This window comes from Cupressus sempervirens, chromosome 10, assembly GCF_028749045.1.
Source record: "Cupressus sempervirens isolate cs-2001-9-10 chromosome 10, ASM2874904v1, whole genome shotgun sequence".
NCBI classification, from domain to species: Eukaryota; Viridiplantae; Streptophyta; class Pinopsida; order Cupressales; family Cupressaceae; genus Cupressus; species Cupressus sempervirens.
In genome coordinates, this window is record NC_143127.1 from 212,745,537 (window position 1) to 212,763,622 (window position 18,086).

Sequence of the window (18,086 nt, forward strand, 5' to 3'; positions counted from 1 at the left end):
TTCTAAAATTCACAAAATTATGAATATTCACCACTAAAAAATACCCTAGTGTTGTCTCTCTTAGATTCCACACTTTTGTCAATGTTTAGAATGATGGCAATTATTTTGGTTTAAGAAGACACATTTTGTATTTCAATGTCCCTATTTCTAATTAATGAAAACCCCATATTTTGAAGCAATAGTCCATATTTTTAGGTAGTCGCTTCTTTTTCTTTTTTTTTTTCTGAGTATTTTAAATTGATTGCTAAATTGGAATTGTGTGGGGTTCTCTTTAGTGAGTAACAACAACTTTGCTACATTAATCTTTTTAGTTCTTTCTCTATTTTTTATGAGTATGAGTGTGTTGTCTCTATTAGATTCCACCCTTTTGTCAATGTTTAGAATGATGGTGATTATTTTGGTTTGGAAAGAAACATTTTGTATTTCAACATCCATGCTTGTAATTAATGAAAACCCCATATTTTGAGGTAGTTGCTTCTTCTCTTTGTTTCTTAATATTTTAAATTCTTTGCTAAATTGGAATTGTGTGGGGTTCTCTTTAGTGAGGAACAAAAACTTTTCTACCTTAATCTTTTCAGTTCTTTCTCAAATTATTATAGAGGCTAAGTGTGTTGTTTCTATTAGATTCCACCCTTTTGTCAATGTTCAGAATGATGGCGATTATTTGGGTTCGACAAGACACATTCTATATTTCAACATCCCTATTTGTAATTAGTCAAAACCTTATAATTTGAGGCACCAATTCATATTATGAGGCACTAGTCCATATTTTGGGGCACTAGTTAGCTTTGAGATTTTGCAAACTTAGATGCCTTAATTAGTACCAATCACTATTGATAAGTTTGGCTAAACACTCATGCTCCAAAACATACACCATGAACCAACAATTAGTGAGATTACTTCCTTGAATAATTTCCCAAAAAGTTTTCATATAAAACTCTTAGGTACATAACTTGTAGGTGAGATACAGAGGTGATGTTTATATTTATACATGTATCAAACTGGTTCAATTATATATGGGATGGAAAGTGTGGTTAGGATAATGAAACCCCCTATTCTCACAAGTCTTGATTAAATGGCATGCTAGTGAATGTTAAAAGAATTAAACTAAGAATTGTACAGAAGAACATTCACAAATATAAAAAGTTTCAAATTATTTAATTTTGAATAAAAAAATTGTTGTCATTACATATCCTCACTTGGGGTTGGATATATCAAATTTTAAACTTATCTACTATAATATTCCATGATCCTTTTATCCAAAGAAGGTTGGAATTACTTTTGAAGATGCTTGAAAAATAAATAATGTTATACCCTTGTAATAGCTACGTAAACCATATAGTTTATTGTCACTTGGGTTTTAGTTCTACAGGCAACATATTTAGTGAGCTCACCAATGCCATTTTTGTAAGATTTATTTTCTTATATTTATAGTATGATGGTGTAATCTACTCTTAATGAATTGGCTACAACAAGTGATGTTGTGGAAAATCTTGTGGAAATCAAGATAAGCTATATGTTTGAGCATAGGATTTTACATAAGAGGCTGTGTGGACACTAGTTGCATAGCAAGCCAAACTATGTATTGATGTTTCCTTTTAAATTATGAATTTACATGTGTTGTAAAACTTAGACCAACCTTTTAATGTTGAATCAAACCCATGGTAAGTGATAGCTATAAGCAATTGAGGATGTTGAGATAGTGGTCAACTTCAAACAAATCACTTATGTGCTTATTTTGGAATACAAAACTAGTGAATGAATTCAGTGAATATTATTTGTTGATTATTAGGAAAGCTTTGGAATTTAAAAAAAGATGGCCTTGAATGCATTAAGTTTGAATTTAATAAGTCTTCATGTTTTTCAGTGAGCACATGATTTGGTTTTTATTCTTAGGATTGTTTATGTGCTCCATTGATCATATTCAGTTTATGGTTACCCACTTTATACTTTTTTTAATGTAAACTAGAGAAGAACTCCTATTTATATGATTTTGAAGTAGGGGTTCACACATAATAGTAAATCATAAATTTCCTTGTTGATGGCTACATATATGTAAATAATGATTGAAGAATACTATAGGTCAAATCATTTGATGATTAGTATATCTTTCGTGTCTTCTAATATTCTAAAATGGTTTAGAGCCTTCAAGGTTGTTGAATTTATATGGTGCAATATTTAATTCCAATACTAGATTTATAATGTTACTTTATGTGATTGGCTTAGTATATGAATTTATCACATGTGACAATAGAGATTTGATGGCAGTACTTGTATGATCTTTAAAAAAAATATGAACTAATTTTCTTGCTAGAGATGAGCTAAGATGATGTGACTGATTGATGCATGTTAATGGACTTTATGGTTTTATCCTTGTCTATTGATCGGTACATGTATCTCAATGTTAGATAAACCATGTTATGTTTTTATAAATGATGGAGATGGGACTGTGATACTGAAGTGATAGCTAAGAAAATGTTGTTTTTGTTATCTTGTTGATCAATTTATGTTCTTGACATTATTTGTGTAGCACAATTCCATTAACCTTCCATTTTTTACTTGTTTAGACTATCTTGTTGTTAGGCTGGGTATCTTTCATGTTAGGAAAGATTCATAGGGAGCTTAACAACTTCATGGTAGGATGGAAAAACATTCCTAGAATATTCTCATCCTTATGTTTCTTGAGTAGGTTGTCGAGCTTATTTTAGCTTGGTCATCATGTCTAAACCATCTTGGTATTCTAGTATTGAGTATCTGGTATCTTGGTAACTGAATTATGGTTTCTTTAAGATTTGAGCATATATGTATTTGTATCATCTTTTTTAAATTTTATGATAATTAAGAATTAATGTTGATAGGTCAATATTTAAAGGACCGTGACTCTTGTTGAATTTTCTACATTTTATGAAGAGTGCTAATGTGGCATTGGTTTTGCACAAGTAGTCTTTACATTTTTGTAGTCGTTTAAGCTCAGCTAGTAGAGGGGTGGATTTTATTCATACAATTCAAATCCTCCCTTGGGTCTAATACATCTTGTGAAATCTAACACATTACTTTTTTGTTGTTCAATGTTTTTCTTTCTATCATTTGTGCTGGGAGGGGAAGTTATATTTTATCAAAACTTCAAAATTTTATCCAAATTCTGTAGAATCATTTATCTGCCATAGTGCTCTTATATCTTGGTAAAAAAATCACTAACATGAAATGGAATGTAAGAAAATCTATTTGATGATAACATCATCTTATACAATAAATTTGAGGAGCTAATATGTATAATCAAAATTGTAAAGTAAATGGTATTTGTCTTTCTATGTTGAACCTCTGAGCTGCTATAGAGTAGAACATTCAATCTTTGAATTAGTCTGACTTCAACCTCATGAATGTTGACTTTTAATTTTTGGGCATATTCAAAATAGTAGGGCATAAGAATGTTGTCCATCCCATTTTAGGTAGAAGATGTACACTTCACATCAGCCATCCTTTGCCGCCTACCTCTGCAAAATCACATTATGGTGGGTGAACATTATTCTAGTATTGTAGGTTGTTCATGAAGTGTGACATGACCAGATGTCTTCACAATTAGCCATGCATGCTCACATCAAATAGTTTAAGGACCAGACCGGGTGGAGGAGACTTCCAATGAAGACTTTGAACATCCATAGGTTTATGTGTGAGAAATATATTACCAACCCTAAAAAATCAATTTCACAACCCTAAATAATGCTCGAAAAAAACTTTTGTTGAGTGCCAATTTTTTTTGGCACCTTGAGTGGCAGGAGAGTGTTGAGTGAGCTTAGCAAATGAAGAACAACTCGGCACCAATGGATGTCAAGGGAGCTCAGTAGTGTGGATGCTGAGTGAACTTGGTAACCACTGGAAGGTGGAGCTCGGTAGAAGAAGGTACCGAGTGAACTCAGTAGCCATTGCAGAGATAAAAATTTCAACAAGACTTGACCAAGTGAAGATTTATAATGTGAATATTTTGACCATTAAAAAATTAGAGAGCCAAAGTATGAAGCTTCTAAATTAACTTTTCAAATGCAATGAATAGAAGAAAAACAATGGATTCAAGTATGCTTGCTTGCTTTCTATTCAACTTTGATTAAATCATTACAAAATCTAGGAGCATTCGACTTCAACCAAAAAAATCTAAAATAACCCTAAAACTTTAAACAACTTCAATACTTCAAAAACTTTAAACTTGCAGCTCTAATGGTTGCATACAATAGTGCCTGGAGAAATCACTGCTTCACAGGTCGAATCAAATAATAAACTAAAAACTTATAGAATGACACAATGAAGTACATGCAACTACAGTCAAATAACAAGCTTCCTTCTATCTCTGCAATGACTAGATCTACTGATCACTTTCTTTCTACTTTTCTTTTATTTGCAACTTCTCTCTTCTCTGCTCTGCTAAATTTTTTCTCTCTATCTCATAGAATGAATGAATCAAACATTCCTTTTTTTTCTTCTGCCAAAGAAGTTTTCCCCCTCATTTCAAAATTTCAAAAAACTCACCTATCGCATTCATTTTTTTCGTATGTTCTGCAATTTGTCAGGGGTGGTAAGTTGGTATTTGGCTCTAAGGGAAAACATCAACTACAATTGATATTCCAACACTCCCCCTTTGTCCTGAGCCAAAAAAACAAGGATCATTGCTTATTCACATCAACTACACCAAGACACTCTCTTAGGTGTACAAAACTTCCAATGCCTAATGGTTTTGTGAAAATATCTACTAGCTATTTCTTAGACTTGCAAAATTCCATTTTGATATTCCCATTCTCCACAACTCTCTAATGAAGTGATATTTGATTTCAATATGCTTACTTCTACTATGGAAGACTAGATTCTTGGACAATGTAATTGAAGAGATGTCGTCACAATAAATTGTGGTTCCATCCCCTTGCCTTTCATTCAAATCTATCAAGATCCTTCTTAACCAAATAGCTTGACATGCTGCTACATTTTCTGCTATGTATTCAATCGCTGCTATAGATTGAGCAATAATAGGTTGCTTCTTGGATGCCCATGAAATTTCACTTGATCCCATATGAAACATGTATCTTGAAGTGCTCTTCCTATCATCTATACTCATAGCCCAATCACTATTTGTATAACCTACCAACTTGAATTCATTTGCTATAGTATACAAAATTCCAAATCCCTTGGTACCTTTCACATACCTTAGGATCCTCTTTCCCACTTGCCAATGGGAATCTTTTGGTGTTTCCATAAATCTAGAAATCAAACTTACTGCATGCATCAAGTTTGGCTGAGTTGTAGTCAAATACATCAAACTTCCAACCATACTCTTATATAGCATTGGATCCATTCTCTTGCTAGAGTCTTCCTTGCTCAACTTCAGACCTTTAGCTATTGGTGTGGGGGTTGGCTTACTATTTTACATTTTGAATCTCTCCAAGATCTGCCTTGCATATTTTTCTTGAGAGATGAAGATGCCATCATGCATTTGTTTTACTTCTATGCCTAGAAAGTATTTCAAGAGACCAAGGTCTATCATTTCAAACTCATTTTTCATGGCCTCTTTGAACTCACCAATTAGAGCCTTTTCATTACTAGTAAAAATTAAATCATCTATATACAAGACAACAATCAACACATTTCCATTTGTTGCCTTGATATAGAGAGTAGGCTCACCATTGCTTTTGCTAAAGCCATTGCTCATCAAATATAAGTCAATCCTACTATACCATGCCCTTGGAGCTTGCTTGAGCCCATAAAGAGCTCTTTTCAATCTGTACACCTTGTGTTCTTCACCTACAATTTCATAACCAAGTGGCTCCTCCACATAGACTTCTTCTTTCAATACACCATTTAAGAAAGTGGACTTCACATCCATTTGAAATACCTTCTATTTGTGTTGAGCTCCAATTTCTATGAAAGCATGCACAATTTTCATTCTTGCAACTAGGGCATATGTCTCATCATAATCTCTACCATACTACTATTTGTAGCCCTTGACTACTAGCCTTGCCTTATGCCTATCAATCTTGCCTTTGGCATTGCATGTGGTCTTGTAGACCCATTTCACTCCAATCACTTTCTTTTTGGTAGGAAATTTAGTTAGCTCCCATGTCTCACTCCTTTCTATAGCATATATCTCCTCATCCATGGCCTTACACCATTTCTTCTCCTTAATAGCTTAGTCAAAATATATTGGATCATTATGAGAAAATAATGAAAAATTAGCACTCTCATCATAATCTTTATACCTTTCATCTTGGTATATCTCCTTAATACTCTTGGTCTTTCTTGGTAATAGGGAGGAGAGTGTGTGATCAGAATCTTCACTGCTACTGCTTTGCCAACTAGCTTGGTCTTCACTATTACTTGGTGCTGACACTCAGTCATGCCTAGAGGAGCTCGACAATGATTGAGGTTGCTTTCCTTTTCTTCTATTTGTTCCTTCTTCTTGCAGTTCATCAGCTTCCTCTTCACTCATAATTGGAACTTTACTTGAGGTCCTTGGTGATTCATTAGTTGGTCCATACCATGACTGATTTTTAAGAAATTCCATATCTCTTGAGAGAATCATCTTGTTGTTCAATGGTTCATACAATCTGTATGCCTTTGATTCTAAGCTATACCCTGTGAAGATGAACTTCACACCTTTGTCATCCAATTTTTTCTTTTACTCTTTAGGCACATGTGCATATGCAACACATCCAAACACCCTTAGGTGTTCAACTGTCCATCTTCCTCATGACCATTCTTCCATTAGAATTCTATCACAAACTGCCTTTGTAGGACACCTATTAATTAGATAAACTATTTTTGCAACAAGCTCTCCCTAAAATTTAGTTGGGAGACCTTTCTCTTTCATCATGCTCCTTTCCATTTCAACAATGGTCATGTTCTTTCTTTTAGCCACTCCATTCTGCTGTGGTGTATAGCTGGTTGTGAGCTCTTTCTTTATGCCATGTTTCTTGCAAAGATTTACAAAAGAATTCGAGGTATACTCCCCTCCTCTATCTGATCTTAGGACCTTGATATAGTGTCCACATTCTCTTTCAACTTAGGCTTTGAACTCAAAAAACTTATCAAATGCTTCAAATTTATATTTCAAAAAATAAACCCATGTCCTACAACTGAAATCATCAATAAATGTCATGAAATAAGTACTCCCCCCAATAGAAGTAACTTGCATAGGACCGACTAGGTCAGTATGCACTAACTCTAATGGATATCTAGCCCTCCTAAAAAATTTTAACTTAAAGGGAAGCCTATGTTAATTACCCAGAATACAAGCCTCACACTTGTCACATGAATCTGCTATTCATGGCAAACCTTTTACCATTCTTTTATTTGATGACAAATTTAAACCAGCATAGCCAAGATGACCATACTTGAGGTGCCATAATCGTGAAGGGTCTTCAATCACACTCCTTAGAGCTGATTGTGTGGGAGGTGCAATGCCAACTTGAGATGAGAAACATGTCTCTATCCTCAAGGGAAACATTCTGTTCTTTGTCATTTGAACTGTTGCAAGTAAGTTCTTGCTCCCATCCTTTTCATGGATGACATACCTTTCATTCTCCATCAACACTTTTTATCCATTTTGAATGAGCTGAAAAATGCTCATCAAATTGTGCTTCATACTAGGGGCAAAATACACATTTTGTATTTCCTTCTTCTCACCTTGCTTGGTGCAGACCATAATAAATCCTTTGCCTATTACTGGTAGGGTTCCATTGTTACCCATTTTAATCTCAGATTTGAAACTCTTGTCAATAAATGAAAACAAGTTTTCATTACCACTCATGTGGTTTCTACATCCATTGATGAGGTACCAAACCTCATGGCTTCCTTCTTCACCAACATTACACATGATGAAGGCAATGACATTGTTTCCACTTCCCATGTTCACATCAACCACATTTGCTTGTCCTGACTGATCATTTTGCTTCTTCCAACATTCACTTGCATAATGCCCATATTTATGATATTAGTAGCATTCTACATTACTCCTATTTGAGTTCTAGTTTTTCTTACCTCCTCTTGAAGTATTTTGAGAGCTACTTGCTCCATCTGCCCTTCTTGAGCTTTCTACTGCAGCATTTCTTTGTCCTCCATTACCTCGGCCTCTACCTCTAGAGTTTTTTCCTGAGCCATTTCTTCCTCTCCCCCTTCCTCTTGGATTTGACTAAGCCTTGAATGCTTTCTCTTGGGAAGAAGAAGATGCAGATCTATTGATCCTATGCTCATGGGTTTGAAGAATACCCATCAACTAATCCATTGTCAAGACAGTGAGGTCTTTTGCCTCTTCTATGGTCATGACCAAATTTTCATATTTATGAGGTAAACTCCTCAATATATTTTCCACTATCCTCTACTCTTGATAGTCTTCTCCATTTGAATTTAGTTGGTTGATCACATTGGAGGTCCTTGAACTGAAATTTGCAACTGATTCATTTTCCTTTATCTGAAGGTTCTCAAACTCCCTCCTTATATTCTATAGCTTTACTATACGGACTTTATCAGTCCCCTTGAAGTTCATCTCAAGGATATCCCATGCTTCCTTTTCATAATTTTTTGCTACAATTTTGGGAAAAACTGTCTCTGTCATTGTTGCGTCAATCAAACTTAATGCCTTAGCATCCTTCCTCCTTGACTCTTTCAACTGAGTCTTCTATGCATTTGTGAGAGCAACATACTAAGTTGGGTCTATCACATCATTGAACCCATTAATCACAAACTCCCATAAATCATTTGCAACCATTATAGTTTTCATCTTCTTTGCCCATGTATCATAATTTTGTCCATTGAAGGGTGGTGGTTGCTACCATATCTTTCCAACATCTCCTAGCATGATAAATATCCCAAATTTGTTTTCCCTAACTCACTATGGATGTGGGGCCTCAAGGCTCTGATACCATGTGAGAAATATATTACCAACCCTTAAAAATCAAATTTAAAACCCTAAATAGTGCTCAACAAAAACTTTTTCCGAGTGTCAGCTTTGTTCAGCACCTTGAGTGGCAGGAAAGTGTCGAGTGAGCTTGGAAAATGAAGAACAACTCAACACCAATGGCTGTTGAGTGAGCTCGGTAGTGTGGATGCCCACTGGAGGGTGGAGCTTGGTAGAAGAAGGTACTAAGTAAACTTGGTAGCCACTACAGAGATAAAAACTTCAACAAGACTTGATCGAGTGAAGATTTATAACCTGAATATTTGCACCATTAAAAAATTAGAGAGCTAAAGAATGAAGCTTCTAAATAAACTTTTCAAATGCAATGAATAGAAGAAGAACAATGGATTCACTTAGTATTCTTTCTTTCTTTCTATTCAAATTTCATTAAATCATTACAAAATCTAGGAGCATTCAGCTTCAACCAAAAAACCCTAAAATAACCCTAAAACTTTAAACAACTTCAATACTTTAAAAAACTTTAAACTTGTAGCTCTAATGGCTGCATACAATAGTGTCTGGAGTAATCACTGCTTCATAGGTTGAATCAAACAATAAACTATGAACTTAAAAAATGACACAATGAAATATGTGCAACTATAGTCACATAACAAGCTTCCTTCTATCTCTGCAATGACTAGATCTACTGATCACTTTCTTTCTACTTCACTTTTCTCTACAACTTCTATCTTCTCTGCTCTGCTGAACATTTTCTCTCAATCTCACAGAATGAATGAATCAAACATTCCTTTTTTTCTTTTGTAAAAGAATTTTTCCCCCTCATTTCAGAATTTCAAAAAACTCACCTACCGCATTCATTTTTCTATCTATTTTGTAATCTGTCAGGGGCGGTAGGTGGGCATTTGGCTCCAGGGGCAATAGCAATTAAATGTCTAGAAATTGATATCCAAGTAAAATCGTGATATCTCCTAGCTCCCATTGAATTAGAACTTGTGCTTTGAAAAAAAAGTAGTACTATAGGTCCTCTACAACCTCTTAAATGTGAAAAGGTTGATTCCTCTAGGAAAAATGCACATCTATCCTAAAAGTCACCCACAAAAAACTATCATGCAGTCTGCTAGAAATCGATACTATAGGAGAATTGCCATATCTCAGAAATTGTGAAGAGTTAGAACTTATGCACTTGACACAAGGAATTAATATAGACCCTCTTCAAAGCTTAAAGTGTGTAGCTCCTCATTCATTAATGATAATTAGTTACATTCTCTGCAATAGGCACCCAAAAACAAAAAAAATATAGTTCCAGTAGTAGGGTAAATACTATTCCAACTTCAACTCAATCCACCCAATCTCTATGAAATCATGAGGAAAGGTTCCCCAATGTGTCTCCAACACATCCACCAAAATCCAAGCTTGATGCTTCTGCATCATAACTTAATAAATAAGAATTTAAATTTTGTATGGTGTTGTTAGGAAAGAGTTAGTTACAATATTTGAGGGTGGGGAGTAATTAAGTCGGTTATGCATAGAGGAAATTAAATACAAAACCAAATCCTGGGTGAGGAAGATGAGGTCATGCATTCAAAATCAATCTTCCATTCATAGTTGTGCAGTTTTGTCAAGAAACATCTCCTAAAAGCTAAAGCTGAAGGATCAAAAAGAGGAATCTAAGGATCACATGGGTTTCGATTTGTTTGATTGAAGAGATTTTGAGGGTTATCATAGTATGCAAAAAAGTAGCAGCAATAGGAGTTAGATAGGGGACAACAATAGTTATAGGCAAAAAAGGAATATTGGGTCTGTAGTAGATGGGATTTGCAAGAAAAGAGATCATCAGCAACTAGAAAGTAACTAGAGAGGGCATGAACTAGAAGGGAAAATATCGCAAAGGGACTCTACTCAGTGATTACTAGGTCCCTTGTTATCTAGCCTTTAATTTATTTTCATAGCTGAGAGTGGATTGCGAAAGGAAATATTGTGAAGTTGTATACTTAGTTTTAGTTTTTATATTAGTATAAATTTAGTAATTTCTTATGTCTGTGTGTGAGGAAATGGAAGAACTGACTGTAGCAGACTGAATATCTCTTTTGGAATACTTCAGTTTTATAATTAATTAAAAGTCTATCCTTTTTCAATAATCTATCTCTTTTTTGTTTAAAGCTGAGTGGAACTAGGTGCCCATTGTTGACTTTCTTCAGAAACTAATATCTCCTTTCCACAACTCTTTTTCTCTCTCTGAACTGAGAGTTAAATTGTTTCTTTTCCTTTTTTTTTTATTGCAACTGTTCCAAGAAATGTGTTTAAACAAGTAGGAGATTGCCTCTTCCTATTGAATCTTGGGAATTTTATCTACAAGGGATGCTGTGAGTGTGAATTCATACTTCTATACCCTTGAGCTTCCAAAATGGCTTTATAAGCCATATTAATGAATCTATGGTTAAGGTAGAACCTATGTTGACACTCTAGATATGTTCTCTTTGGAGATTACATCGTTTTGTATATGTGGTGGACTCACCTACAACCCATTATATTCAAGTTGATGTATCCCAACCACAACATTAAGAAGTGTTATTAGTTATGGTCAAATTAACTTAGCAACATGTGTGACTATACTCATATAGAGATAGGAATCATTAATTCATATTATTTATACATCAGTCTTGTGCCATGATATGGTATGTGTGTTGATGTGGCTTGCTAAAATGCTCCTTACTCATTAATCAAATATGCCATCAAACATGTGTTGTAGGGTGTGGTCAAACTTATTATGCTGATCATCAATTAAATATAGTTTTTTGAATACACAAGGGGTCAAATATCATAGATTACAACCAAAAAGAACTTAACAAAAAATTAGTAATTGGTTGCATTGCTAGTTTGAGTGACAAGAAAGATTAATGGTACATTTTGGAATGAACACCTAGCTTAATGACATAGGATGTAATAAATACAATTATTAAAAGATTGAGTTGTTTGAAGCTTGCCTATATGTTGATAGTGCATTAGGATTTCATTCTCAATATTAAGATTATTATATTTATGAAGTATATTGTTATAATGAATCTTGTTGAGTACATTCATAAATTTCTATTGTTATGTTGAATTATTTGATTTGTACTGCATTATTGTTTACATGTTGATCCTCTAAGTGCATTTGGTTTACCTTATGGTTGGGTGTAAATTTGCTAATTTGGGATCAATGAAGCTCTATATGTATATCTAGTTAAGATAAAAATTCCTTATTCATTCTTGCTCATGGTTGACTATAAAAAATTTCCATTTTAATGGTATGATAAAACTATCACCAAACTTAATGCCATAGATTAAATATATGCATTAAGTGTTTACATTTTTTTTAGAAAGCATGTTAAATTGTATGCCTAACTATTGGTAGTGCATAGTGAAAGTTTGAATGTGACAAGAAATAGATCTATACATGTAGATCAAGGAATGAGGATGACTCTCTTCTTTACACATCTTTTGCATTGTCTTGAGAGGAGTTAAATGTAGAATACCTTTGAAGGATATAACTATTGATATATGATTTTTGAATTGTTATCCATGAATAATGACAGGACATGCATATGGGATACTATGTACTTTAATGTTGGATGCACATTGTTAATTGTTAATTGTTAAGTGTTGGAGATGAGATAGACACTAAAATGGTAATCAAGAACAAGGTTGTTTTTCTATCTTACTGAGCTATGTTAACTGACACTTGAATATTTATAAGACTATTTTGCTCCAAAATTCCATTACTACTCATACTTTTTCTTGTTTAGTCTTCCTCGATGCCATGCTAGGTATCTTTCATGTCAGGAAAGTGTCATGCCCAAACTATGAGGGCAAAACACGCACACAATCTTTTAACTAATCATAACGTTATGACTTTCTGAGTTGATTTACAACTAAACTAATTGCAAAGCTAAACTAACTACATCTAACGTAATCTAATCTTTAAATTAATTAAATACTATTCAAAAAAAAGAATTAACCAAAAATAGAGCTAAATTTATTTATTAATTATCAAAACAAAACTTTAAGATTTAATTGAATTTAATGCTTTAACTCAACTATAAATATGTATGTAATTTTTTTAAAAAGAAACAATTGATCATAAACTAAAGACCATTAATATTAAACTAACCAAAAAAAATACACACTAACAACTAATACTACTAACTAATACTAACCAATTTTAATTTAATTAAAATATTACTAACCTAACCTAACATAATACTCAAACTAAAACTAACCACTTTAATTTTTTAAGAAAAAACTAAACTAAACAACTACTCTTAATAAAAAAACATACTAACAACATATAAAAAAAAAACTAAAACTAAAAAACTACCTACAAACTAACCCTATCCCCTAAGACCCTACACCCTACACTATGGGCAGGGCTTCCCCACGCGCTGAAATAGCGCACTACCCCAAAATCTACTGACCTTGTATCAGTAGCTTGCCAACCCCTCTCCAATAAAGCCCCAAAATGGGCGCTCAACCAAAGCAAAAAGGGTATAATACTTTTCAAAGTTTTAACTATCAAACAAGCTCCATCCAAAAGTAAAGGCCTGCGTCCAAAAGTAAAGACCTGCGCCCAAGGTGGATGTGACCAATGACGTCACATATGATCATGGTAAAAGACTTGCAATTCACTTTTTAATAAAACCCTTTAAAGATATGCATTTCTAAGACTGACGCCCAAGGAGAGAAACTAAGACATTAAATGAAAAGTTTTATTGGTAAGAGTTAGGATATTTAGGATATTGGTTTTAAATTATGGATGGTCCATTATTAGATTAGACTGTAATAGTATGAATTCTTTTTTTTTTTTCCATACAATTTCCAGAGTGATATTTGTGCTACTACAGTTCTTATTCTTAATCTCCATGCATTTGGAGCTTGCTTATAGGTTTAAGTCTTGCTATGGAATTTTATAAGATTGGTGTTTTTAATACATAATGATATTATCTTATCACCTATTATGTATCATGCTCAACAAAATAACTATTGCAAGATCATCAACCCTACGTAAATCTCTAATGAATTCCGGGTTGATAATTGCTATGATCCCTAAATACTATGCATTTCAATGATACCACATTACATGAAATAATCATCTACATATTCATTTAACTATCTATTATAACTAATGGAGCAAAATAGAAATAACATAGTGACTAAACTAGTCTTAAGGCAATTGAGACAATAAAGAGATCAAAATGATAATGCTCTATTCATTTTGATGGGAGTATCAAAACACACAAGGTTCTTTCCTCTATCGTTTTTTCAAATTTAAGTTGGATATCTTGACATAATTCTTTCCTTCATGTTCTTGCAAATTCACTTTCAACACAACCTTACATAAACTAATCATACCAAACTCAAAGGAAATACCATACATTTACAATTTGAATCTTGTATAATTGGATATCATTGTTTCATCTTATCTTTGATACACATTCATATGACAAAATAGAATACGAAAATTTTAAAAGAAGCAAAATTTACTCAATCACTTATTTTATTATCAACCTGATTCAACGCTCAGCCGGGAAAGAACCAGGAAGAAAACCTGATGTTGTGGCCACTACAAAAAAATTGAAATTACAAGTTACATAGGGTCTCCATCCTAATTTCAACAATTTAATCAAATTTTCTTCATGACCCTAATCAAGGGATTTATAATGTTTTCTGCAACTCACTTCTAGAACCATGGAGAAAACAGAGTCTGATCAAGTGACAACCAAGCATAACCAAGAGACAATCAAACATGCATAATTCATACATGGTGTACATAATAGGATTCACAATGAATCAAAACTAGGGAAAGGTGGATTCTTCCAACCAGGAGAAGTCAAGAACAATACCAAACAAATGCCCAATCGGGGCTATATACCAAGAACTTTCATTCTTCCATTTCAACATACCAGAATCATACAAGGTTTGTGCTGACAGGTAGGGGCCCATAACACCCTACCCTTTCTCCCTCTTCTCATCCTGAGAAGAGACTCTACACTGGATGGAGTCCAACTAAATATACCTTTCCCAAAATTGGTCACTTCTGCCCTTTCCAAGGGTGAGTAATACCAAAACACCCATGCAAGAAAAATCTCAAAATTGCAAACATAAACAAGAAAGGAAAACAACCAAAATGACATGGTTTTCAAATCTTCCCAACATACCCACAACCATACAACAGTGAAAAAATAACAAGGTAACATGAACATGACACAAAATATAAAAGCTGAATAAGGGAGATGAGAATTTCCTACCTTCACAAGAGGTAATGGCAATGAACCAGTTTGAGTAGAGTATCCCTTTTCCTTTCTTCAACCTTCAAGAATTCCTCTCTAAATGTAGAGATTGGGTAACAACCAACTAGTCCAAGGAAGGCCTCTAAATAAGCCTCAACTCAACCACCAAAAGGATCAATAACTTCTCCCATCCACTTGCCATTCTAGAAACTCCTAACTCAACCCACACCATGGTTAGACACTAAAAGGAGGTGGGGTAAGACAACTCATGGCAACCACTTGCAATTTTCGCACAAAGGCAAAAAGAGACTTTTTGAGTGGCCTCAAAAGTCAACAAAAGGGGCTTAGGGGTTGGAAAACACCCCTAACCCATACCCATACCCCTTGGGTATAATTATTTCATGTTTTGAAGCCTTAGGAATAGGTTTAGAGCCAAACAAAGGCTAGAAAATAATTAGGACCAACTAACAACTCTAACAAAGCAGACTAAGCACTAAACTGGATTAAGGGTGACTAAACTCGATTAAGAACCCAATTAGCAAATTGACATTGACTAAAACTGACTTAGGTCCAAAGGCTACACAGCAACCCTAGCTAGCATGCAAAGAACATAACAATTCACGAGTGTCAAGCGACACCTAAAGAACATAATTACGAGACATTCACATTTACTAAACATGAAAAGATACATACATACATCTCAAAATACAATACATGAATTACAAACAACAAGGTTTCCAAAATTAACACATAGTGATCAGTTCTGTTCCTCCATCGGTTTTCTCGGCTAAAATTATCTGCACACTCATTGCACACATCAGTAGTCCCAAAAATCACATGTACATATATATGTATCAAAAATTCACATAAATTGAACCATACATCAATCAGGGTTTCTTCCATCCTACTTAATTCTTAACACTTTAAAATCTCTTAAATAAAAGTAGCAATTTTACTAATTTCATCGACATACATATACATGAAACATTAAATGACAATCATCAAAAGTATCTGAAAGTAACATCACACATCATGAAATAATATAGTATAATATGTTCTAAGCATCAGAAAATGTCTCGACATCTCGAGTCATGAGTAACAAAAAAGATAAAGTAACAACTATGGCTACAGAGGGTCAGGGCAAGGCCTCACATCCTCCCCCACTAGGTATGAACTTCCTCCTGGAGTTCATCAAAAGATAGGGGTATTGAGATTGCATCCGTGCTGTATCCTCCCAAGAAATTGTGACCTCATCAAAACATTCTTGCTAGACCCTAACTTGGTCCAGCTCTCAACCTCGAGAAGCTAGGGATTGTCAAGGAATAATATGGATAGTCTCTAGAGTTAACTGGCCAACCAACTCCTCCTGTAGCCTCAATAACTATACCCTGATGCTCAATCTGATGGTTTTCACCCACTGCAAAAACTTTGTGGGACTTGCCCATGTCTCCCACTGTCAGCTCTGAAAGAACCCCTCTGTGACCACTGGATGACTGTCCCTGCGGACACTCTCTAGCTATATGACCCATGCCACCATAAGTAAAGCATGGTCCTTAGGTATAGGATTGTGTATCCTGTGATCCTGACTGTTGTGGGCCCCCTGACCTGCTAGACCCACTGTATCCACCCCTGGAAGACTACTGAGTCTGTACTGACTGTGACTGTGGTGTATGTACTTTTTGATCCTACTGTAACTGCCACTGCCTGGGGTTAGAGCCCTGATAACCCTGTGAGGGTTCCTGCTACTACTACTGAGACTATTGGCCCTTAGAGGACCCTGGTGTATAATTTTGATTCCCTTTCCAAGGGGGTTTCTGTCGGGTAGAGTTTCGATTCTGAGACCGATCCTGTGATTCCTATCTGCCTCGAGTATCCTCTGCTACTAGTGCTATCTCCACTACCTATCTGAAGGTGGTAGGGAAGGCCATCCGAACTGGACCTTGAAGTGAGAAATTCAAACCCATGATAAAATGATGTACCCGTAGTTTCTCGTCCTTCATGTATTCCATATAAGGAAGGAGCTCGAGAAACCTGCTTCCATACTATGCCACTGTAAGACCTCTTTGATAAAGAGAATGGAACTCCTCTATCTATTTCTGTCAGAAATGCTCTGACAACTAACTCTCTCGAAATGTTTCTAGGAATGATTCCCATGTGAGGGTATCCATCCTCACTCCACCTATGATCTCCTCCTGATGCCACCAATTGGAGGCATCCTCTCTCAACTGATGAATTGCTAAGCGTGCCTTTAGATTACTCCCATAAGGGCATAACCCAAAGCACCGCTGTAGGATTTGTAACCATGCCTCTGCTACTGTCCCCTCAGTGGAACCCGTAAATAATGGTGGCCCAAGTCGAATCGATTCCTTGATGTCATCTCCTACATGTCTAGGAGGTCTATCAAGTGGGGGTCTTTTGTAGTGTATTGAATCACCTTCATGCTCATCCTGCCCCTCTAATTGTCTTAGTGGGGGACTCCTAGTCCTCTCTTTTCCTCTGGGCCCACCTCCTCCGGGTCCCTCTGCTTCCACACCTGGAATCTGCTGGACTAGCTGAACCACAGGTACTACTCTCTGCTGAACTACATCGATCAAATTCTGAAGTGTATCTATAATGTCCTAATTCGGGTTCGGTGGTGGTGGAGGTGGAGGTGGTGGTGGTGGAGGTGGTCCATCCCCATGTCTCGTTCTACCACCTCTCACCCTGCGACCTCTACCTCGTGGGTTGCTTCGAGTAACCAGAGGCATCCTACACAATTTAATGTTTAGTTTTAAGTTTTAGAAGCGTAAAGGTATAAGGTTCCTAGTGTTGAAACACAGGCTCTGATACCAAAATGTCATGCCCAAACTACGAGGGCAAAACACACACACAATCTTTTAACTAATCATAACGTTATGACTTTCTAAGTTGATTTACAACTAAAC